The sequence below is a fragment of the Rhamphochromis longiceps genome, linkage group LG9, assembly GCF_057381845.1.
Source record: "Rhamphochromis longiceps isolate RC_006_pf linkage group LG9, R_longiceps_female_GT1.1, whole genome shotgun sequence".
Classification (NCBI taxonomy): Eukaryota; Metazoa; Chordata; class Actinopteri; order Cichliformes; family Cichlidae; genus Rhamphochromis; species Rhamphochromis longiceps.
Genome location: NC_140565.1, coordinates 26,054,984 through 26,081,680, shown reverse-complemented (window position 1 = coordinate 26,081,680; position 26,697 = coordinate 26,054,984). Strand labels below are relative to the sequence as shown.

Sequence of the window (26,697 nt, the reverse complement as noted above, 5' to 3'; positions counted from 1 at the left end):
GATTCAGCTAAACCTGCTGTGCTTTGGCAACCAGTCTCCAAACAATCATGGTCCAACTCTGATTAACAGCAGTCACTCCCAGATTGGCAAAGGTCTGCAAATAATTCACATCTAATTTATAAACTCAGATTGCCAACATATTGCAATCGATCTGTGTCAGTTTGCGCCGATGAGCAAAACTTGTTTGTGATGTGTTGTGGGAATAAAAGAAAATAAATTCTTGCTAAACATGGCTTGCATTACTGACATTTTATTAAAACTTTTATTAAAGATGTAGTTGTAGTTATTTTATATGCACAAATTGTGCCCATGGAGAGCTGATGCTCAGTCCATTTAAGGTCTTAAACTTCGTCCGGCGTGACGGTCCCAACGATATATTGTGTAAGTGACTTCGAGCAGTAGAAGGTTAATGCATACATGCTTACAAACACAAATAATTATAGAAGATAGTCTAGACCAAAGGCCAGGAATACATTCTGCTTAAAACTGCATTTGTGCCTGCATAGCAACAGTTGACGAAAAGGTGTTAAAAAATAGGTATGAACTGGACAAGTCAACAGGAAACATCTGGAGGGTGAGACGGTTGAAACAAACAACCATGTACGGTAAAATGTTGCTGATAACGGAAATTTGTCTAACTGTCATTAACTGTAACTTATGCATGTTATACTCTTTGCTGAAGCGAGAAGGGGCTGAACCCTGACATATTAAAACCATTTTGAAGTGTGCTTTTTAGCGGAGATCTACGCTGATGTGTTACAGTATACATCTTCCCACGCGTGTCTTCAATAAAATCATCGTTTGACTGAACTCTTCTGGGCCAGTGTTGGTTTGTTCTTATCCTCAATATCCAAGAATCAGGTGACAGTGTCTCTTTGCAATAGGGGACTCAACTCAACAGGTTGACAACTGGATGTACTAATTCTGAAACTCTTAAACACTTTATTGCCATTGCTGAATGATACTTCTATACAATGGAATAAACTAAATTGGAGTACTGTCCCACATCAGTGCTAGAAAACAATTGCCTTACAACCACAATGAATTAAATATACAAAATAAAATGTTCTCATATGAAAGCAATGTATCCAAGTGCCTAGGTCATTTTGCAGTCAAGTTGCCATTCTGCAGCACTTATGTCAATATCTGGGGAGAATATCTGAATTTCTGCTTTAAATCTAGGAAATTCAGATTCATGAAATAGGAGCATTTAATGTGAATTTTTGACTGTGCCACTAACCATTGTTTTCGTACTGCAACTCCAGCGTACTGCAAAGGGCAAACATAGTGAAATGCTTAAACAAAAATGGTTTTATGTGGAGCACCTTGATGTAGCGTTACGCCAAAGGTTGTGTGCTCAATGGTTCTGTGCACTGCCGTTTAGCCAATGTACTTCAAAGTCCGCTGCCTGCTGCACACTACTGTAGTTTGTTTCAAATACGTCATTCAAACCAGTAACCACAACAAAACGTTGCACTGTGTTTTCAGGTTCAAATATTGCTCCAGGTGTGCTAAACAAGCTGATGACCTTTGCTTATCAACCAGCTGTTTCCCAGTGCAGATTATGATTGCCTCTAAGACAGTGGGTGTAGCATCACATTTTTGTGTGAGCTGGTTAATAATTTGCTAGTAAAATCATCTCTGCCTTTCATGTTAGAGTAATCTTACCTATAAATAAATAAATAAATAGTTATAACTAATTATGATTTGGAACTGTTGCCTTGATGTTCGATGGTTGGAGTTTAAAAACTGAATGTGCACCATAAGTCTGACTTTCAACACTAAATGCTACAGTTGTTTGTGGTTCCCTTAGGCCAACATGTTACTAGCTTATAGAGTTGATATGGGCAACACTTTAGCAAGCAGCTGCAGAATGGAGGAATTTTGGAGGACATTTTTGCTATAGGAATTTCTGGCCAGGGCAGCACAGTAGTGCAGAGGTTAGCACTGTCATTTCACAGCAAGAGGGCTGTGGTTGAACCCACTGGCTGAGTGGGGGCAGATTACATGTTCTCCCTGTGTCTGTGTGGGTTCACTATGGCTACTTTCTACAGTTCAAAGACATGCTTGTTGAAAAATGATATATGCCATAGGTCTAAATTGGCCATAGGTATGAATGTGAGCATGATGGTTTTCTCTTTCAGTATTATTACTTCTGTAATAGATTGGTAACCTTTCCAGGGTGTGCCCCTCATCTTGCCTTGTGACAGCTGTGATAGCCCCCCAACCGTGAATTGGATGAATTGAAAAAAATGGGTGCTTGAATGCTTCTGGCCATGTCAGGTGAATTTTCACTTCCCTTTAGGGAGTGTTTTAATCTCCAAAACACTTTCAAATAACTGTCCTTTGAAATGTCCTTATTAGCTAGTTGCTAATTTTGCTGCTCTGCTGTTTTTTGATGGCCTGGTATGTCAAATCAAATCAAATCAAATCACTTTTATTGTCACATCACATGTGCAGGTACATTGGTACAGTACATGTGAGTGAAATTCTTGTGTGCGAGCTTCACAAGCAACAGAGTTGTGCAAAATACAATAACGTAAACAAGCAAAATACAAGAATGGCTACATCTGAAACTAATAAATATATGTACAATATATAATAGTATATGCATATCTGGATGTGTATACTAAATGTTTTTCTACGTGTGTGTGTGTGTGTGTGTGTGTGTGTGTGTGTGTGTGTGTGTGTGTGTGTGTGTGTGTGTGTGTGTATACACATATTTTACAAATTAAATAGAGTAAACAATAAAATAAAATATATAAAAATATACAGAGTTGAGACATGTGCAAGACAGTGGCATTACTGTACAGTATGGAGTATGGAGTACTATACAGTATGTATACATGTTAGCGTGTGTTGCCATGTTTCTTTTTTTCCCTGTACAACAGAAACCAAACCCCAAAACAAAAACATTATATTAGTAATAGAACATAGATGCCTACAAAATAGGCAGTGAACACTGTACAGCATCACCATGTTGGATTTTTTTTTCTGGTAATGGCTATAACTGGGACAAGCTTAGTGTTAAAGGCGGTCCCTCATTCCCTTGTGAGTGTCAAGTCTTCTCAGTCTCCTTGAGGAAGACACTAAACCCTTAATTGCTCTGTGCTCCTGTGCTTCCAGGCCATTCTCTGGTGACATTTATAAATATGTATTCATAATATGTCCCTAAGGCATATGTTCACAAGTATTGCAGTTTACCTGTTTTAAATATGGCATGATAATCGTTGGTGAAGCCCGGTTTAACACAGGTCAACAAACCACAATTTCAAAAGATAGCAAAATAAGCAGCTGGTACAGTCATGGTAAAAAGTATACCGTCTTTTCATTATAGGGCTTTATGTACAAATAATCTGGTGCTTACGGGCTCTTACATATAGGTAAATGCAACTGCAAATGTACTAGTTCTGGAATATGTCCTTATGAGACATATGAGACCAAAGTGTTTAAAAAAGCTCTTGAATCACACAGTGTCCCTTTTTTCAAACACTAACTTTGCCTTTGGTTTAGTCTTTTTTACATCATGTAAAAAATAACATCATGTAATCTGTCATGTTGCTGTTCATACAGGTTTGCATTTTAAATAAGTTTACATTTAGTAAGGCCCAGATGAATTTGTCCAGAAACATAAAACCTTGGAATTGACTGGGAGTGTACTTTCTTTTCACAGTGACTCTGTATCATTACAAAGACATTAGACCCAGCCTTGGCTAGAAGCTTGATAATGACCTACATAACTTTTGGTAAAAGGACCTAGAGCAATACTGTCTTGCTTTTCAGCACTGACAAATTTTTCTACTTAAGTGAATGCAAACGATGCTGCGAATGCCACTGCAGGAAGCAAACAAAATTAACATGCACAGAATTTGATAGTGCACCTGTTATAGTCCTAAAGCACCTCCTGCCTGAGGAGTAAATCTGCTGAAGATGTGTGCCTTGTCTATAATGATGCTGCCATTCTAAAATTGTAAAATTGTTTCACTCTCTCAGTTTTAGTGTAAAATACAAGCAATTTCCTGCAAATCTTTCCAAACAGACTGCAGTGACAAAGCCCAATCTCATGCTTTTAGCTCCTTTCTTTCTTTTTTTTTTTCAATGCTCCAGTGAATCTTGTTCTCGCTGCTCCTGGACCTGCATTCTGAGCGACTACTGTGTTTGTGTGCACATTCGTGAAGCTGCCTATGTGTCTGCGTGCATGTGTGCCCAACACTTGACTATAATGAGCTTGGGAAATCTTCTACACTGCTCTAATAGCTGCATTCTAAGCCATACCCCTGGGCTAAAGGGTCTCGTTGCGTCGATGGGAGCTGAGGCGAGCTCCAGCGCCTGGCAGCCTGCAGCCAAGCCATCTATCAGCACAGCTTAGGCCATTGCTACTGCTCAGCACCATGGCAGAGGCGCGGGCTGACACACACTGCTCTGGCTGGAAATACAGAGACAAATTGCACTTATATACTACATGTTGAGTTTCATTATCTAAGAGCAGCATTCAGAAGGCGAGAATAGAGGCAGAGCGGGAACGATGCACAGACACAGCCAGATGCATTATATCCTGACATTTCAATATGCTCCAAAAATAGCTGCAATTACTTATCTCCCCTTAGATTAATAGATGTCTTCATTGCTGGTTACTCAATCCATTAGCAGTTTGCAAATCCAGTAGAGAGGTCTAAATTTATAGTTGCCACTGATTCAAAATGTGGATAAGATCTGTATTTTCTAATATTTTACTTACAGTAGAAATGAGTCTCTCAGTCTTACAGTATGGTACTAAGCTGTGTGAAAATGCCAAGCTCATTATCATCGACGGGTCGAGCTTGATGAAAACTAAGCTGCGATTTCAGAAGAAGCTGATATGAGAGAGGATTAACAGGCTGTCAGGATACTGGAGGGGGATTCAGACAAAGTCGTGCCTATGTTGCTGTCTGCAACATCAAAGTTCATCTTTATTAAAGAATCTAATGAGAAGATTTGGAAATACAACATCCAATAAATCAGACATGATCACTGTGGCAGACACAGACTTGTTTTCTTTTATCATTTAACAAAGAAATATGCGGATTTTAGTCACAGCCCTAAACTAGAAATACGATGGACTTTCTAAAGTCCTTTTTTTTTTAATTCAGAGGAATTCAAACTTTCATTGATCACAATCACTTGCCCATAAATAGCCAAACTCCTGGTGATTATTACAAAGCTACATGTATCTAAAGTTTTTAGTGATGCTGAGCTGTGTCACCAACTGTACAAGACCGAATCATTAAAAAGTAGTTAAGCTAAACAGACAAACATAACATTTAATGCACACTTTTGTAAAAGAATGGTTCCTTTTATGAAGCTGAAACAATCCTGAATGAAAATACAGTGGAGACATTTTAACTTCTAGTGTCATTCAGCATTTTTGTGTATGTCGTGTTACTATGTGGCCAAGTCATTGCATAACAAAGAAAATGTAACGGAAGTAACACACTGCAGGGATGGACTGCTGCCTGCAGGTATAAAAATGCTTAATCCCTCAGAAATAATCAGATAAGTCTTCACACAAAACAATTTCTCTTGTTGTACCGTGCCTGAATAATCCTTCAGCGTGACAGCGGGAAGACAAGAGCAACGGCCATTGATCATAGCTGTGATTGTAAGGAGCCACTGGATTGAGTCAAACAATCATCCACAATTACATTGATTGGATGAATCTCCAATGGAGCACCGTGGCTAAACAAAGAGGAAGCAGTTGGAGACTAGGGAGGACAGAGTGAGGTGATGAATGATTCACTGTGTATTCTGCACCTGTAATTTAGTTTGACAAGCTGATGAGACAGCACTGTGTGCCACACTGAATGCTAATATGCTTCATGCACACTTTAGTCCCAACCACACATTAGAACCAATCTTACCACATAAATAGCTGAAAAAAGTTGGAAATAAAGCATCGGAAGAGAAGAGTACACGATGAAAACAGGAGCCCTGTGAGAGTCTAATTAAACATCAAGAAGTCTTCCCATGTGCCATGAAAGAAATAATGCTGACAGCTTACATCTAAAAGAAAATAACCTATTCTTATTCATAAGCAAAATAATTCCATTTCTTTGTCCTGTCTTCCCTACACCTGTTCATCACTTGCATTTGTGCCAGCAGGCTCTCCATCCAGAAATCCTATCCTATCAGCAGTCTCCAACACTGACATAAATGTCTTCCCCATATTTTGTTTCATTTTCTTCCCATACGTTTAAATCCTTCCATCTGGATAAGGGACGTGTACGGTGGTTTATTCCATTGTGCAAACATACGTCCTGCATCTTAAGACCGTGTAAGCTTTTTTATGTTTTAAAGCACGTGAATTGGTTAGCCTTTTCAAAAATCTTAATCCCCTTGAAAGCACTTTCATTTGAAGCACATGTATATTTAGATTTAACCGATATGGATATATGTTTTTGTCATAACCCAAGATATACACGAATACCAAAGTATAAAAAAAACCCCGTTGTAACAGGGTACATAATAGTAGTGGTGTTTTTAGTTTTTTAAATTATTGTCACGGCTGAGAATCAAAGCAATTTTACCTCCACCACCGGCTCTGCCAGCTGATGTGAACTCTTGTTGTTGTTCTAAATTGAACACACACCACCCATTACTTCTCTTCAGCAGGATGGAAGGGCTAAAATTGAATAAGCTGATAATTACCTAATAGTAGGTTTAGGTGACCACCTGCTGCACCTGCCTGCATGTATGTTACTCTGCATTGTGCTGGTACCATCCAAAAGTGGTATTGAGATATTACTTTACAATGTAGTGTTAGCTGATCTTGCTATAGTTACAACATTGCCACACAGAAGATAAAGTGCAACAGCCAAACATTAATCTCTAAATGTCTAGTTTTTTTTACCTATTTTCTGTCACGGACCCAGCTCTGGGGACTCGGGGTCCGTGAGAAGTGTGGACTATTATTATTATTATTGTTATTTGATGTGTGTGTCGTCTGCACTGCTACTGTTCTGTACACATTTGTATGTAGGCAGGTGTGTGTGTGCATGTGTGTGTAGCTGTTTTCTGTGGCCAAGTTACAGACACCTTCAGGCCTGGTGGGTGTGGCCCTGCTTGAGGACTGGCTGCACCTGAAGTCCTTGCCACACACCTGCTGCTGATCTGGGCTCGTCGTGGGAACTATTTAGGAGAGCGATGGAGCTTCCACCGACGCGAGATTATTGTGTTAGACTTCACGTCAGTCTTCTAGTTTAGTTTAAAAGTCAGTGAGTGTATGCCTGCTGGGATTAAATGCTTTAACGGTTGCCTCTATTGTTTTCCTCAGAAGGAGTGTGGGACGAGAGAGAGCAGTGAGCACGGGGAGTGCAGAGACACAGGAGCAGAGAGCACTAAACAGGGACTTTTTGGGAAGAAGACACGACACGGGAGTAAAGGGAGAGCACGGGGATTTATTGTCATTTTCGCACTGTAAATAAACGCACCGCTTGCAGTGAAGAGTCCAGCGTTCTGGGTCCTCCTTTCCCCCACATCCCCACGGCTTGCCCTGGCAAACCGTGACATTATCTGCAGTTCTACTTGGTTTTGAATTTATGCAGATTTGTCTTCCCAGAAAGGTCTCAGTTTCATACATGCCCAACTTGCACACAGTGGCATAGTCAAATAGTTCGACACACAATTACAGCCACATGATATCATGTAGTTAGTGACAGTGCTCACAAACGTTCATAACAACAAATCTAATCAGAATCCAATAATTAAATTAATTCTTAAAAAAGGGTTAATTCTGATTAAAGAAGCTAACAAACATATGAGTCTTAGTAAGAGCAGTCAAAGTTTTGAGGCATTCACAAGGAAAATTATGGAGATGAGTAAAAAGAGAAACAAAGTCTGTGTCCTGTTATCTGCTAAAATCGTGTATATATAGAAAATAATCCAAGTACCTGACATTTATGTTGTTATATGTTTTTGTTTTAAAGGTAAAATATTTCAAGCAGAGGTGGAGGTACAGCTACTCCTTTCCATTGAGTTATGTGTACTTAGCAGGGTGTTTCATTTTCAGCTGTCTGTATGAACAAAGATCCTGTAACTTACTGCAGTCTGGGAGAAACTGCAACCTTTAAAATGCATTTATTTATTTTAATATGAAAATAATGTTTTGCATTGAAGAAATTACTTTTTTATGCTTCAACACACCATGAGTTCTTACAAAGATAATTAAAAGAAAAAGAAAAAAGAAAAGAAAAGAGAGAAATCGGGAATGACCAAGAAAAATCCAGACAACACATCTCTAGTTTTCAGTTTTCCAATTTCTCCTAGTGTCTGCCAACAAACTCCAGTACCCATTCATCAACCAGTGGAGGAATGCATATTTTTACCTAGCAACCCCGGTTGCCAGCTTGCTTAGGCTTGGTCCTTGAACCTATGTGAGTAAAGTGTTGAAAGGAGAAATGTATGAAGCAGACAGAGTTACAAGAGAGAAATTGAAAAATCTCATGCTTGTTGTGTGAGCAACAGCTTTACAGAAAATGTTTAATGCATATTCTAATCAGTCACACCATCAAAAAGCACTTGTAGATATGTGAATAGCATTAATTATCTCACCACCTTTTATTTTCTTGCTCATTGTTCATGAACTGAATTATGAGCTAAACTGTGAATCTGATTTAATACTGTTATGTTCACTGATTCAGCATTTCAGATAAAATTAGGACTTTAACAGCCGGGGCGTCACTGTGCGCCTCACAAAGTGAAAATAGCTGGAGAAAAAAACTGTTATGAATCACAATACCTGACTGAACAACACTTTCATTTTAAGTGCTTTTCCATGTCCCAAGATTCTGAAATAACATGCAAAAAAAGGTTAACCTTGCGATTTTACATTGCATTAAGAACAAAGTACTGAGTATTAATGCAGTCTGCTAGAAATCCTATATATATATATATATATATATACATATATATATATATATATATATAAACACCCAGCACGCCCCTGCGGGCGGTTTATCCTTCAAGCTCGGGTCCTCTACCAGAGGCCTGGGAGCTTGAGGGTCCTGCGCAGTATCTTAGCTGTTCCCAGGACTGCGCTCTTCTGGACAGAGATCTCCGATGTTATTCCCGGGATCGGCTGGAGCCACTCGCCTAGCTTGGGAGTCACCGCACCTAGTGCTCCGATTACCACGGGGACCACCGTTACCTTCACCCTCCACATCCTCTCGAGCTCTTCTCTGAGCCCTTGGTATTTCTCCAGCTTCTCGTGTTCCTTCTTCCTGATGTTGCTGTCATTCGGAACCGCTACATCGATCACTACGGCCGTCTTCTTCTGTTTGTCTACCACCACTATGTCCGGTTGGTTAGCCACCACCATTTTGTCCGTCTGTATCTGGAAGTCCCACAGGATCTTAGCTCGGTCATTCTCCGAGCTATGCCTTGCCTGCTAGCATCTTGCACCCTGCTGTTATGTGCTGGATTGTCTCTGGGGCATCTTTACACAGCCTGCACCTGGGGTCTTGCCTGGTGTGATAGACCCCAGCCTCTATGGATCTTGTACTCAGAGCTTGTTCTTGTGCTGCCATGATTAGTGCCTCTGTGCTGTCTTTCAGTCCAGCTTTGTCCAGCCACTGGTAGGATTTCTGGATATCAGCCACCTCCTCTATCTGCCGGTGGTATATACCGTGCAGGGGCCTGTCCTTCCATGATGGTTCCTCGTCTCCCTCCTCTTTCTTGGGTTTCTGCTGCCTGAGGTATTCACTGAGCACTCGGTCAGTTGGGGCCATCTTCCCAATGTATTCTTGGATGTTCGTTGTCTCATCCTGGACTGTGGTGCTGACACTCACCAGTCCCCGGCCCCCTTCCTTCCGCTTAGCGTACAGCCTCAGGGTGCTGGACTTGGGGTGAAACCCTCCATGCATGGTAAGGAGCTTTCTTGTCTTTATGTCAGTGGCTTCTATCTCCTCCTTTGGCCAGCCTATTACCCCAGCAGGGTACCTGATCACGGGCAGGGCGTACGTGTTGATGGCCCGGATCTTGTTCTTACCATTCAGCTGACTCCTCAGGACTTGCCTGACCCTCTGCAGGTACTTGGTGGTTGCAGCCTTTCTAGCGGCCTCTTCATGGTTCCCATTTGCCTGCGGGATCCCCAGGTACTTGTAACTGTCCTCTATGTCTGCAATGTTGCCTTCTGGTAGTTCAATCCCCTCAGTTCTGACTACCTTCCCTCTCTTTGTTACCATCCGACTACACTTCTCCAGTCCAAACGACATTCCAATGTCATTGCTGTATAGCCTGGTAGTGTGGATCAGTGAATCGATGTCTCGTTCACTCTTGGCATACAGCTTGATGTCATCCATGTACAGGAGGTGGCTGACAACTGCTCCGTTCCGTAGTCGGTATCCGTAGCCAGTCTTGTTAATGATCTCACTGAGGGGGTTCAGGCCTATGCAGAACAGCAGTGGGGACAGAGCATCTCCTTGGTAGATCCCGCACTTGATGGTGACTTGTGCTATGGGCTTGGAGTTGACCTCTAGTGTTGTACGCCACATCCCCATTGAGTTCCTGATGAAGGCTCGGCTCTTAGGGTCCCATTGATCTTGTACAATTCTAGGCATTCCAGTATCCAGCTGTGGGGCATTGAGTCATAGGCCTTCTTGTAATCAATCCAGGCAGTGCACAGGTTGGTCAGTCTGGTCTTGCAGTCTCGGCTGACTGTTCTGTCTACCAGTAGCTGGTGTTTTGCGCCTCTGGTATTCTTGCCAATTCCTTTCTGTGTCCCACTCATGTATTGACCCATGTGCCTGTTCATCTTAGCCGATATGATGCCTGACAGGAGCTTCCATGTAGTACTGAGGCAGGTTATTGGTCGGTAGTTGGAGGGGACCGGTCCCTTCTTGGGGTCCTTGGGGATCAGGACCGTCCGACCTTCGGTTAGCCATTCCGGGTGTCTCTCATTAACTAGCAGCTGGTTCATTTGTGCTGCCAGACGCTCGTGGAGTGCAGTCAGCTTCTTTAGCCAGTAGGCGTGAACCATGTCGGGCCCTGGTGCTGTCCAACTCTTCATACTGGAGACCCTTTCTTGGATATCTGCCACTGTGATGGTTACTGGACCCTGTTCAGGGAGGTCGCTGTGGTCTGCCCTCAGATCCACTAGCCACTGAGCATTGCCGTTATGGGTTGCGTCCTTCTCCCATATGCTCTTCCAGTATTGCTCCGTCTCCAGCCTTGGTGGTGCTGTTCTCTTATTATTGTTCCCTTGCCACTGAGAGTACACCTTTGCTGGTTCTGTGGAGAACAGCTGGTTTATTCTCCTGCCTTCTATCTCTCTGGTGTACCTCCTCAAGCGGCTGGCCAAGGCTGTGAGTCTTTACTTGGCAGTTTCCAAGGCCTCAGGTATGGACAGCTTGCTGTATTTCTTATGCACCTTCTTTGTCGCACCTTTCTGCAACTCCGTTAGTTGGCTAACCTCCCTCCGTGCTACTTTGATCTTGCCCTCTAGCCTCCTTCTCCATGGAGGGTACTGCCCCTTGTGGCTGTTCAACTTGTAGCCAAGCATCTCACTGATCACTGCTGCCGTATTGTAGATCAGCTTGTTAGTGTCGGTAATCGTGGTTGTAGGTATTGTCCGTAGTGCTGCATTAACATCATCTAGCAGACCTTCTGAGGGTACTTCACGTAATCTTGGTAACCGGCTACGGGGGATCCAGGTTTCAAGCTTGGCCATTATCCTATTTTTCAGGTCAGTTCCTCTCGCACTCAACGATCCTTCTCCTATCGCACTTGGGGCTATGTACCCAATCTCGGGTGGGGGTGATGATATCTCCCCCCTGACCTGGCGTCCTGACTCGTCCTTGCCGTAGCATTTGTGTTGTACCTCGTCAATCTCTAGCTGTGAGAGCAGTCCCTTCTTTCGAATGTTGGAACACTGAGCTACTAGTTGTTTCGCCGTCATTGTGGATGTTGGGTATCGAAGAATCCATAGGTCCGTCATCCTATTCATGTAGCCCCTTCCGCCGGGGTTACTTGCGTAGTAGCATTCCAACAACGCCCTGTTTTCGTCTCTTGCCCACCGATGCCTTCTTGTTCCAGTAGCCCACTTTTCGTCAGGGTGCCCTGGTTCCTCAACACCTGACGCGGACCTTGTTGATCCGGGCGACGTCCGAGCCGGCATGCCTTCATATTTATCTGTCTCGCTCATGTCTGCGGTAGGCTCGCTTAGCATAGGGGGTCTAGCCTTAGGACCCTTACTGGATACAGACGCCCCAGGCAGGAATCGAACTTGCGATCCTGGGTTCCGTAGGCGTGTAGTCTAACCACTACGCTATCCAGCTGCTTTTATATATATATATATATATATATATATATATATATATATATATATATATATATATATATATATATATATATATATATATATATATATATATATATATATATATATATATATATATATATATATATATATATATATATATATATAGAACACAAACCTGTATTATGCAATGTTGAGATTGCTAGTTTCTTCACAAATTTCTAATTAGATTTGAAGTGGTGATGAACATAAAGTAGATTAGCAGCCCTTGATTAAACTGATACATTTCATTGTGTAACTTATATTGAATATAACAGGAAGAAACTTCAATGGGAACAATTTAGTTGGAGCAATACATCAACCGTTACAAAAAGGTAATCAATTAAACTTCTTGATAAGTGGCATTAAAATGAACAATGGTCAGTTATTCAGTGCCCATTATCATTTTCAGCATGGATTACATTCAATTTATTTTGATTATATTTAGATACTTTGGCAGTTTACATTGTGGTAACTATAAGCTTACGGTTGTGGTCTGCTCCCTGATTCCAAACTGGGTGCTGGCTCTACAGGAGAGGGGCCTGATGGCTGATAGATGACACTTATGCCTCTTTTCCATTTGCAAACACTTGGACCAACTTGACTTAAATCAAATCGGTTTTTGGTAGTCTTCCATTTCAATTGAACACCACCCCAGTGTGCATGGGGTTGTTATAGCATGTGACTGAAAGCCACATGACATCATTTGTATGTATGCAACACAAACACAACATAGCAGTGGAAGATACCAAGGTAATAGCAGATTTGTTCTTTGGTCTATAGCTCAAGGTTGATTTTTTGCCACCATTTTCAAAAATGGCAGTTTTGATGTTTGTGAAGGATTCTCTTAAGACTCTCAAGACTCATTGAGTCTTTAGAGCTCCAAATTGCTTGATTTTCTAGTTATCAGCAAGTGTATCATCTCTATAAAAGCATCGGAGGTTCTACACTCTAAGAAATAAAATGTTGCATTTACTCCACCCAGTTATGTCAACCGGTTCCACATAACTGGGTTAGTGAAATATAAAATGTATGATACACTTAATTTGAACAACAAATTTTAAGTACATCTGTCAAGCTTTGGCTAATTAAATGCAAATCACAAGAATGGTGTTGTATTAACTAAATATCATAGTGTTGATCTAACTAACATGTTGACTTAAATTGACAACACTAAATAAAATCTACTCAACCAAAACAAGCCCTACTTACTCTATAAAATAAGATGTTGCATTTACTCCACCCAGTTATGTCAGCCGGTTCCACACAACTGGGTTAGTGAAATCTAAAATGTATGACACATTTAATTTGAACAACAAATTTTAAGTACATCTGATAAATTGACTAACCCTAAACGAGCTCTACTGAAACTATAGGATTAAATTACTTACTCTATTTAAAGTAAATTGAATAAATCAAACACAATTTTATTCAGTTAACCCAACTTTAATAACACTTTGTGTAAAATGTGCTGAAGCAAACTTTGAGCTGTTCAAAATTCTAGGTCAATGCCTTTTTCCTAAACAAAAATATCTTCACATATATGCAAGTGCATATTAAGTTCAGGAAGACATAATACAGAATGTTAAAATCAAGTTATTAAAACCGGAAAGTGTTGTGATTCCAACATTTTTAACATTAACATGACTTAATTTAAACTTGCTTCGGGTACAATGGAAAACTCACAATACAGTCCTATAAACAACAAGTAGAAATGATTTTAGTGGCATTTTTGTCCATATTTAAAAAACCTTTTTTTTTTTTTTTTTTTTTTTCAAAACTTAAAATGAAGTCCAAACTTAGGAGCAGTCTTGTTCAATGTAGCTGGATGGTGGTAAAAGTTCAACATGAACAAAGCATGCCAAAAAGTATGAGGCCTTGCAGAAGTTCTTGCGGAATTCAAACTGAACAGTTTATAAAGTGCAAGGAGATGGGTTTGAGAATCTTGTAACCAGTTCAGTGTCCTCTATAGTTCAGTGCAGGCTGTTTCACTCAAGCAGTTTGTTTTTCAGAACTTGCACCTTCATGGATAGGTTGTTCCCATCCATCAGCACCTTCTGAAGAAATTCAAATATGTATTTCAGGTGCTTTGAGTACCTCAGATTTAGACTGTAGATTAGTCCAAGCAGGAGGGCACACCCCTTTGCCACATCACTAAGAGCTTTCAGCACAGTGTATCCTTCTATGATGACACCAATGTCCTCAGGTGTATCTGCAGAGTCTGCTCCTTCATGTCTGACAACACAGACTCCTAAAGTCAGCTGCTCCGTTTCTCTTCTTGCACTAAGATCCACATCCTTAAAATGAAAACAAAGGGGGGGGGGGGGGGGGGGGGGAAACTAATTGCATATAGATACATATGAACAAATGAGCCCACCTTCAATTTACTATCCCAAATTAAAACAAACAAACAAACAAACTGATCTTTCCCCTTTTCTAACTTACCAAGAATTCCTTGAACAGGTCATCTGGCTTTTTATTTAAGTAGACACAGTTTTTAGAACGCATTCCCGTCGAACATCAATGCTGATATTCTGGTGGAGATAAGAACTCAATGTGAGACAAGATTTTGGTTCTTTTCCACCTCTTCCCAAACCAAAGTCAAAAATATTAACAGATGAGTGATTAGCGATGAGTAATTAAACAATGTTTGACAACTCACATTAGTGACATTCAGTGAGGTTAATGATTGGTTAGGCACTGACTCTTCTGAGTCAGATCAACAAATATATGAACACAAAACTAGAAGCTTTTCAATTTTGACAATACATGAAAGCTTTCACTTTTGCTTTAATCAATTCTAGACTGTTCAGCAATATAATTATTAATTGTACCCCTAAAAATGTTAAAAAGAAATAGAAGATTAGAACTCGGCAATATGGATTCAAAATCCTATCACAATATTTTCTGGTATTTATTACGATAACAAGAGTTACAATAAAAGATAACAGTAACCACAATCACATCTGAGCCACTTTTGTTGCATCTACTGACAGACAGAACTAGCTGACCAACTTAAAATGAAGGGGGGAACACACAAATTGTCACTTTGATAATCAATGGAACTGATACAAGGAGTTAAATGCATTACATATAGCTGTATTACACATAATGCTGCATTTTAATGACACAAGATAAATGCATGTCTTACACTTTAATCACTGATATTAACACTAAACCAGATATCAATACGGGGTAGAATTCCTTCAAACAATGTAGCAACTTATTTGATGCATGTTTCTAAAATACACTATACATATATTTCATTCTTCAAACGGATAGGATCGCTGGCGCTCCTGGTGGTCATTACTGACACCAGGGAGCATACGCGGTAGATGTTGGGAGTAATTTTAAAGCTGCAGTTCTTAGTAGGCAAGTTGCAGCTTAACATGAATCGTAAAACATTTTGGGAAATTACACCGATTTTTTTAAATGCCTGACTACTAACACCTGTGAGAGGCATACAAGCTAGAATGCTAAAAAAAAATTACCAGACATCATTTGTTTTAAAATAAAACATACAGAAGTACTCCCGAAAATGTCGGATGTTTATCATTTAGTACACATTAACCAAATTTGTCATCCTTAAATGGTTGTACTTACCAAATAATCCTCAAATGGCAATGGATTTTATCCAGGCTTCTGAGCATGATGCAAGTTTCGGTTGAAAATGGCGGTTGTTCAAACTTCCACACTGCACATGTGCAAACTGAGAAGTACGGAGAGCCTGTTAGGACAATCCTCTTCAAATTAAAGTGCTGTTCATTTTAAATTAACTTTTTACGTTGGATTTAATGTACTGCATTTTGTTGTATTGAAATATTGTGTTATTAATTAAAATCAAAACAATATCCTTGTGTTTAGAGTTAAAAATCAATTGGTGACATTAATTTTAACATAAAACGTTTACATAATGCTAGCAACATCAATGTATCATTTCTTAGAGTGTACAGGCCTCAGCATGTTAAATGCTAAAGTTCTTGACAGTACAATTACAAAGAGACTGAACAAGTATGGCTTATTTGGAAGGGTTGGCAGGAGAAACCCTCTTCTCTCTAAAAAGAAAGCAGCACACTGCTAGCTTTGCAAAGTTGCATCTGAACAAACCCAGAGACTTGTGGAACAATGTCCTCTGGGCAGACAATATTAAAGTGAAGATGTTTGGCCATAATGCACAGCACCACATTTAGTAAAAGCTAAACCCAGCATATCAGCTCAACACATCATACCAATTGTCAAGGAAGGTGATGGTGATGATTTGGACTGGTTTTGCAGCCACTGGACCTGAGCGCCTTGCAGTCAAACATATACTTCTCTGTATATCAAAGTATTCCAGCATCAAATGTGAGGCTATTTGTGTATTCTAGTCTTTGAGGTAAAATGTTGTAATGAGTGGTACTCAGTGTTTCACTGGTGTCTGAACAGAACTAAACAAAGAAACAAATCCATTACCAGAAGCCATAAGATCATCAGAATCAGAATACTTTATTAATCCCTAAGGAAAATATGTAAATAATATGATATCATGACCACTAAATCCTGACTACATTTCTTCAAATAAACAACTTGTCATCAGATGATAACTTAACTGATTTACTACAATTGTTATGTTTTTTTAAAACGTAAAAGGCAGTTTGGAAATTGGTCTATAATTAGCTACAGTGCAATTATGTTTAATTACAGCCACCTCAAAAGCCTGGGGTACTTAAACCTATTAAGAAAGCTAAATTGATGATATTTAAAAGTGTTAATTAGTGGTAAAAGTAATTTGATTGTCTGGATAGATCCTTAATGGTGACAAAAACAAGATACAAAAAGCATGCTTTGGTAAACATACAAAACTTTATTGCCAATTATAACCCACATATCAAAGAAATTCACCAATCTACATGTCTTATCACCACTTATTTTACATTTTTCAAATGAATATACTGAATCCATACATAGACTGTACTGAATGATCGGGGCCTAGACAGCTCTGAATAACATCTGCTGGTCACTGAGAAGCAGTCACAGCTCTCATAGCAAAAAAATTAAAAATTAAAAATCCACCTGCAGGTGTCTTGGTCAGTTTCCATGCAGCATCTCGGTGTTGCTCTGCAGAAGAGACGTTCTGCACAAGCTCAGTCAGAAGACTTGCGTATGTTCCTGCCTTGAATGACTAAATAAGAGCATTTAAAGAAAATCATTGGAGTGATTAAGCGGTTGCCTCATCTCATTCTGTTTGTCTCTTTGTATGAACTCCAACGCAGTGATTCTTTACAGAACTAATTAATCTCCTGGTTTATTTGGTAGGTCCAAAATTGTTAATAAATAAATCTGAAAAAAAAAAAAAAACATCTATATGAAACAGTCTCATGAGTCTTCATTTGGCACCTAGGTGTTCCATCTCTGTGAAAACCTTTCTTGGCTCACTGCTTGTGTTTGCAGTGAAGAACAAAAGGCAAACGAAAGGGATGGGTAAACAGAAACCCAGGTAAACTGTAAAACTAATGTAGCTTTTACTCATGTACATCACAAATGGAATTTAAAGGTGAGTTTATTGCCCTCACAGTATGAGAATAGCTTATCAGTTTCCAAAAAAAATATCAGGCTGTTGAAAAACAAAAGCAGATTAATTCAATTTAGTTGAATATTATTTTTATATTTCCAAATCACAACTGTAGTCACCTGAAGGCGCTTTAGATTGCAAGGTAAGGACCTTAGACATTAATAATAACTAATGATTAATGAACTAATGATTAAACGTAGGGTGTTGTATAGACACATACTGTTTATACACTGAGCGTTTCCTGTATAAAAAGGAAACGCTCAGTGCATCATGGGAAGCCCCCAGCAGCCTAGACCTATTGCAGGATAACTAAGGGAGGATTTAGTGTTGCCTGTTCCAGCCTTAACTATACACTTTATCAAAAATGAAAGTTTTAAGCCTAATCTTAACCAAAATGTCTCCCAAATCCAAACCAGGAGCAGGTTCCACAGAACAGCGACTTAGAAGCTGAAGACTCTGTCTCCCATTCTACTTTTAAATACTCTAACTAAGGAGCCACAAGTAAACCTAATATGAGAATGAAGTGATCTATTGGGATGATACGGTACTATGAGGAATTTAAGATAAGAAGGGGACTGATTATTTAAGACTTTATAAGAGATGAGTAGGATTTTTACATTTGATTGTGGATTCAACAGGGAGCCAATGAAGAGAAGCCAACATAGGAGAACTATGCTCTTTCTAGTCCCTGTCAGTACTGTTCCTGCAGTATTTTGGGTCAACTGAAGGTTTTTCAGGGAGTTTTTAAGACATCCTGATAAAGCAGATAGAAAAGTCTTTTATAGAACAGTGGTTTCTAAGATAAATAAATAGTTGAATATATGTCTTACATGTGCAAAGAGCAACAAAAGAGTATTCTTTTAGATCAGCCTAGGAGAAGGCTTTGAAAGTTTAAAATGCCAATGGTTGTCACATGTTTGTAAAATAACAAATGTGCATTTTCCCAAGAATTCCTTTGTTCCTATATAACCTCAAAACTAGAAACTTTAAAGTCTGGATTTTTTTGTACAGTGGATTTTATGGATGGTATCAACATAGAATTTTTCAGGGAGCAGCAGAGAGCAGTGCATTTATGGATGGTATCTGAGATCTCAAAGTGTCTCACAAAAAGCCAACTGCCTGCCAAGGTTCCTGGAAAAAGTGTTCACCAGTTGTTTTGATCTCCTTCTGACATACAGCCACAATAAATATGGACAGAAAAATCACCTTCTTTATGAAGCATGCACCCTTCCTGAAAAGTGAAAAACGGTTCAGCTGGTTATTTTTGCAGAAAATAGAATTATGACTGAGAGGGCAAAAACTTTGTGCCACGGGGCTTTAAATGGATAATTTGCCATTAATGAGAACAATTTTACAGGGTAATCTTCTTGTCAGGTTCAGTGAGAAAATCGCCACAGGCAATCAGTGACTAAACACCCATTATTATTGCAATGGTAGGTGCATATCTAGTTATACCTTGTGAGCCAATTGTTTTGTGCTTTAATATAATGAAGTTTAATTTCAGTAATAGATTATATATAGCGAACACTGTCCCCCAAGAATGAGTTTGCTCATACAATTAAACCATAACCTCTGGTATTTTTGACGAGAAACTGATTGTATCTCCAGATCACTGCTGTTTGTGACATTTGTCAGTATCTCTTTGCCATTTATGTTCTTGCTTTCCTGCTTTCACCACTTTTTCTGTATTCAATCACATATCAAACAGGGCATTACTGAGCATCCTGCAACCATATAAAAAGAGCAAAAAGGCGGCCATGATGACGGTCTCCTTTAGATCAGTCAGTGATCTTTTCCTAAACTTAATCAGGTAGATTTGGTGTCTAAACCCAGCCAAGCAGCAAGAGACAAATACACTTAAAAGAAAATGAACGTTTAATGTGAAATACAACAAAGCTAAGTGAGAAAATGGTTGAACCCTGATCTCCTTAATGAAATTTTGAGGAATTATGTCTTCTCCTTAACGGCATTACACTTAAAAAGTAATAAGGTTATCAGGAAATCAGGTCAGATGTATTTAAACACTATTTATGGGAGAAAAAATAAAATAGTCTGATGCTGACCACTCTCTAACTCACCAACAGACCAATGTCAGTTGCAGGCCTTGTAAAAAAATAACACATGTTCAGTAAATGCACAAAACACTATTAACGATGTTTGTTTACTATTTCATTTTCTTTGGAAAAAAATAACTTTTTAAAAATCAAAATCTTCCTCACTTCTTCCTCCTAGTTTGGTCCATCATTTCCTGAAAAAAATATCTGTGCCTCATTAGTTTTTCTTCCCACACCCGATGCTGCTTTTGGCTCTTTACATTGTCTTGGCAACTATCAGCGTGGTTGCTCATGGGCTAGAGCTTCACATGTTAAGAGCCACTGATACACAACCATATGGCAAACAAAAAGATGAGAACTGTGAAGTGGCACACATCATGTTGCTGATTCTCAGCAGGATTAACAGCAAGCATTTTACAGTCACACAAGGAAAAACAGCAGTTGGTGACCGTGGCATGACCAAAATTATTTTGATTTTGTGCAACAAGCTTGCAGTGTTGTTGCCTTTGAAATAGTTACTTCAAGGCTAGAGATCAAGTCTACAACTACTAGCAGTCAGCTGATGTACTCGTCATCAGATAGAACGACAGTCAGACACTCAGTTTGCTCTTAGTTGCAATTGAACGGGTTCTAGTTGCATGTAAATCACAATCACAAACCCGTTGCTGTCTGTATGCACGCAAATTCACATATAACAGAATTTTACATGAAGTACTTAGTATTAGAATCCACCCAAAACTTCACATATTTGAAACAAACTTCTCCACAAATAGTGACGCAGTTGCTGCAGGACAACAATTTAACAGCAAAAAGACACCTGCGCTCACCAGCCCTGGTGAACCAACTTAACCAGATAAGTTGAGTCCTGTACTTTAAAGAGACTCTTCACAAAAAAGTTGCACTCATCAGTGCAGGCTGACATTGACTGCACTGTGTTAGCAAGCTGTCTGTGTTTATATCGCTGCAATTATTTAACAACCTTTGCAAATCTGGCAGTGATTGCAGACAGTCCAAGTCCTCATTTCTTTGGAAACAGGTTGCAACCCACCAGGCGACCTGCGCAATGGCCTTCTGATTGAAATGTGTCCACCTAGTGTTGCATGCTTGACCTCTGGGCAACCACAGCTACCTGCAGTCAACTGTCAAATACATAAAAATTCAGTACAGTTACCAGGTAACCACAGATTTTTCTTGTTTGCAAGGAAGTTGGCCAACTATTTTACTCTATCCTTACTGATTATTCGCTTTTTTGTTAGAATAATAGATTCCAATTAAATTCTGAAAAAATATGTGGTCTTTGTTGCTTAAAACCTGGTGTGACACCTTTTGTATCCACCTAGATTAGCTCTCTTTTCTTTTTTTGCACTGTCTACAGTGTAGGCCACATTTTCTTTTCATACAGAATGAACTGAGTGGATGTGGGAACATCTTATGAATACAGTTTATTCAGCAATAAAAATAAATCTGAATTGCAAATTATCTATGTATTTGCCCCTCCAATGAACCTGTTTTTTCAATTTTATGATTTTCCTGATTTAATATCCACACTATAAATATTTCAACCCCAAATTTGTTTAAGTGTGTCCATGTGGGCGTGTTGTCAAAAGCAATGGCACAACAGATATGTAATGTGAATATGACTCAGTATGAATAAAGGAGCAGCAAAGGCTCCAGTGCAGTCTGCATATTCCGGTAGTCCCAGAAGCTGCTCTGAGTTGAATGAGGTAAAGATCTGCAAATCAATTAATCAGAGTCTGCCTTAATAATTGCAATATAGCCAGATAATTTTCAGGCCAGAGAGTTCTCCTTGCTCTTTCTCCATCTTTCTCTTTGGCTCTGTTGTACCTACAGGTATTTCAAAATGCTCTCAAAGGGAGAGGGAGAGAGTGGGTGAGACTGAGGCAGACATGTCGCTGGTGCTGGAACATCAGGGCCAGTCTGTTAGGGCTGTCTCTCTCTGTCACAGTCTCAGCCACGTCTCTGTTATCTGTACTGAACACATGTCCACCCGTGCTATTACACACTGACTGCTAATGGAGCATAAGACCGAGGTGGACCTCCCATTCACTGTTGGTTCCACCGCTGCATCTCTGACTCATTCTTTGCCGCAGAGACAAAAACATCCATGCAAACAACTTCTTGAAAATCACACATTTTCTATGAATTAGAAATGTATTTCATTTTTTTTTTACAAAGCTTTGACAAAGCATCCTTTTTAATGGTAAAAAAGAAAAAAAAGATTATTTCCACAGAGACGGACGATGGACTGCTTTGCTGGAGGCAAAATAGCTGTAATAGAAATGGTAATGTCCTCCCTCTATCTGATCACGTTCGTTTTGAGATGCATTCTCTGGGTGGCAATTTGAGTTATAGTGCTTTCCTATTTCCTTCCTCTCTGTCTTTCTGACTGCTTCTAATAACACAGTGGGATGCTGAGAGAAGACTGTTTAGAGCCTGACAGAAAAGCAACTCAATGAATTTGATGTCACTCTCTGATCTTTCAGACCCTACTCACATCCTCAAATAATTTCCCCCAGGGATCAATAAAGTATTCTGATTCTCATACAGGCGCGTGCGGGAGAGCACATTTATTTCCTCTAATCCTTTTTTCACGGTGCTGTAGGGCTGGAGGCTGTCCCAGTATGTAATGGGCGAATTCAGGGAAATACTCTGGACAGGTTGTGAATACGTAAGAGTACATAAGGCTATAAGAGATAAACAGGCATATTCTTGGGGGGAAAGTCTTCAGCCTCATTCTTTTTTTAGTTATTAACTCATTACCACAGACTTTTTCATTTTTATTTTCCCTCAACTCCTCTAAAAATTGTTAAATTCACAGTGTTAGCTTGACCCAATTGTTCATTAAATGAGGATTTATGAAAACACATGCATGCATGACAATTAGATTCAAATCAAGTTCTGTTCATTTCTTATAAAAATCTATCTATTTAGATTTATTTTTTCACCAATATCCAGTTCACATCCGAGGGCATCAATGACTGCAGCTCTGTCAGATGATGTTGGCATCATACAGATAGACACAGGGTGTCCTATGGCACTGGTACCTTTATGCACCTGTTGTAGCAATACTGGAATCTGAGACATAATACTCTTTTAAAGAGTAACACAGTTCACATTTGTGACCTGGATTAAGCCACTTTGTCAGCCAGGAGACTAGTTTATTGGGACTTTTTGCACTTTGTTTTTGAATGCTGGAAAGTTTTATGTGATTTTACATATATTTATGCTGTTGCTGAATCTGCTAATATCAGCTTAGGCTATTTGTCTCTAGGAAAAATCAAGGAAAGATAGCAACTTCCTCCTCCACTAGAACTAAAACTACTGAAACTACAAGTGTAAAAATTTACATAATAAACATGTGCATATATTTTGCTTTCACTTGCTGGTTAGTTTTAGCCACCAACGATTGGTTGAATTATATATCTTCACTAAAATAAATGCACATGTTGAAAAATGGCACTTAGTCTGTACATTTGAATTCAAGACCATCTCACTATTGCTATAAACCACAGGTGTCGAACTCCAGGCCTCGAGGGCCGGTGTCTTGCAGGTTTTATGTGTGTCCTTGATCCAACACAGCTGATTTAAATGGCTAAATGACCTCCTCAACATGTCTTGAAGTTATCCAGAGGCCTGATAATGAACTCATGATGTGATTCAGGTGTGTTGACCCAGGGCGAGATCTGAAACCTTCAGGACACCGGCCCTCGAGGCCTGGAGTTTGACACCCCTGCTATAAACCATGTGACACACCAGTGGTAAATGGACTGGTTTGTTCGCTACTCTACTGAACTTGCCTCATTCACACAAGTACATTTTGCTACACCTACTCTAAGTGCTTTCTAGCTAACATTTCATACTTCATACTCCAGTGAACGCATCAGAAAGCAACTTGGTTTCAGTATCTTGCCCAAAACTGGGCAGTACTGGGGACTGAAGCGGGCAAGGCTCAAACCACCAGCCTTCTGATTATTAAATGGCCTCATGTGGGAGCTAAGCTAAGCTAGAAGCTCAGGAAAGTCACTCCACATAGCTTCCCTCCCACAGTTGTGCATCATGTAGAAGAAAGCAAAGATGTATTTAAACATCATACTCCAGCCAAAAAACCTTAGCAGCTCCAAATGTCACTACAATTTATATACTTTAAAGCTGTTACAATGTGTACTTACATAATACTCAGCAGAAATGTCTCAGTAGCCTTTTTTCACACATGCACTAGAGCCCTGAACTTCTGTACTGTTGGATTGGACATTAGCCAGGCTGTCTGATGTCTGATACAGTGCGTTGCATGTGCTTTTTATTTATAACATTCAGTCAGGGCAGGAAAGGTGTAAGTTGGCATTTTAACATTTTAACATTTAGATTTTTTGTTTTTGGAATAATTTAACCAAGACCAAAACTTTTCTTTAGATTTTAAAGTGCTCCAAATAACAAATCTAGTGAACTGACAGATGTAGTTGCTCTTTATAATATGTTAGGCAGCACCACTAAGAAAAAAATAACCTTCCCAGTAATTTATTCAGCAAATTATCAACAGATGTAAGGCGTAAAAGTATGTAGATCCTAGGCCTCATATATAAAAGAATGCAAGAAGGCTTTCTTGGATGTGCTGCCGGTGTTAAACCCTCTCACAACATTTCAGAAATCAAGCACTTGAGAAGGCCTTCCCACAGCTTTCATTTGTGGGATCATTTTCCAGTTCAACTTTAGACAGATGGCCTCACATTTTCTCCATTCGCTCATTTGCTGAAGAAGAATTCATTGTTGGATCGGTGACTGCAAACTTCCCTTTCCCTGAGGCAGCAATCCAAGACCAAAACATTACATTCCCCTATTATGCCTTACAGATGCTATGAGATTGTTCTCCTAAAAACACTCTTTGATCTGCTCCAAAGAGATTTGACAACTCACCAGCTTCCCCCATCTTCAAGATGTTTGAACACGTGGATTATGCAAGGCCTCCATAGTGATGCACGCATTGTCCTGTCAAAGTTTTAGGTTCCAAATTTTGCATGGGGAGGGATCTTTCCCACTTGCTTTTTGTATATGTAACATTTTGAAATGAAGTTTCTGGCATTTTTCTATATGTTCACAATCAAAAACTAGTTTTGCTGCAAGTAATACAGGTCAAATTTATGCTCTCTTTACAGCTGTGTAGTAGAGATCTGCCTTTTTACAGCTGCCTTTCCACAACTTCCAGCTAGGTAACAAGTGGACTAACATCTCTGTCATCCAACCACTTTTCCTGTCCAGCATTTTTTCTCTTTTGATAAGATACACATAGAACACGAATAGATCTTATTTCAATCCTGGGAAGTTGCGTTGTATCCTTGTCTGAATGGAGCCTTTAAATTCCCATGAATGTCTCCTAATCAAAGGAAATTTAAAAAAAAAACAGCTTTACTGAAGATCATGTGGCATCACATTCATCACAGCATTTCAGAATCATTCTGTCTCCCAGACAGATCCCTGGGGCCAAATGCACTAAACAAAAGGCAGTAAAGAGAAAGAAGACTTAGTGGATGACAGTGACCAATGAGCACCACAGTACCCTCAGGCTGAACCCTGAGCCCATTTAATCTGGTGTTCCTCACTTTCTCATCACTCCACAGGATAGGCTCTGCTTGCTCTTAGATCTACTAAAGCACATCAAAGTCCATGTTAAAAAAGTTTTTTATTAGATGTTAGACTTTATAATTCTGGTAGAGGCTTGTTTAAAAAAAAAGGGTATTTATATATTTATCAACAATCTGCTCTACGAAGAGGTAATCCAAAATATGAGGCGCTTGGATACTGCTGTGACTGGAAAATAAGCAGAATTAAAAATATAAAAATATGCAGTCTATTAGAGTAAATAATTTTAGCTGTCATGACCTCTAATTAAAAGACTCTGCCGAGGGATTTTGAGAAGAAATGCTGTTTGGTAGGTCAAGGAAAGGCCTCAATCCTTCAGAACAATGAATGTGCTGAAGAAAATTAGCTGCTACTGTATGAAGGTTCTCAACATGACTATTAGCCAATATACAGATTTTCTCCAAACTAAAAACCAAAACACATGCAATATTAATACTGAAATGCATACTACAATATTTTGGAGGTGAGAGTTGAGCTTCAGGCTTCTTTTTCTTCTGTGTCTGAGCAGCTCTTGGGTACTGCTGCAGAACAAAGCACAGCTTGGTCAGATGATTTGAACATTTCAGGTGTCTAGTAGCTGGAAATCAAATCTCATGAATTCCAATCAGGCCCTGAATGAAGGGGAAAAAGCTTCATAGAAAAGGGTCACAAATTAATGCGGTGGTGTCAGATCTCTGAATTGTCATCCACATCTAAAATGATTTCATCGATTTAAAAAAATAGAAAAATTCCAATGGGCTCAGTGTGGGCTGATTCTGCAGCTGGAAAAGCAGCTGAGCCCATCAGAGTTTTGTTGGCAGGATTATGGGGATGTCATGTGGCAGAAAAACAGAAATATAAATGTAACCAGTGTGGACAAGCTGAGACTGATGCAGCTATACAGATGCTATAAGCAATATTGAAATAGTTTGTTCTAAAATTTATGCTCTTTCTGTGTTTCACAAGAAATGATACACCTTAGTACTGAAGTTGTTATAACTTGTAGCTTCTGTATAAGTGTGTTGTTACTATGTAAAAAGCTTGATAGTAACACATTCAGGTAAATTTCAAATTAAGGCGGCCAGCTGGTATGAATACAGCTGTGGCATCACAGCAAGAAGGTTCCTAAG

At 39.5% G+C, this 26,697-nt stretch overlaps 1 long non-coding RNA gene across 1 annotated transcript; it reads right to left on the bottom strand.

The window, feature by feature from the left end:
- Positions 1–14,416: 14,416 nt before the first annotated feature.
- LOC146662431 (uncharacterized) lies at positions 14,417–16,015 on the bottom strand. The gene is made up of 3 exons (XR_014913204.1): positions 15,932–16,015; positions 14,774–14,862; positions 14,417–14,625 (listed from the first exon to the last, which is right to left on the bottom strand). It is a non-coding gene; the product is annotated as an uncharacterized LOC146662431 (long non-coding RNA).
- Between the last annotated feature and the right edge of the window lie 10,682 nt (positions 16,016–26,697).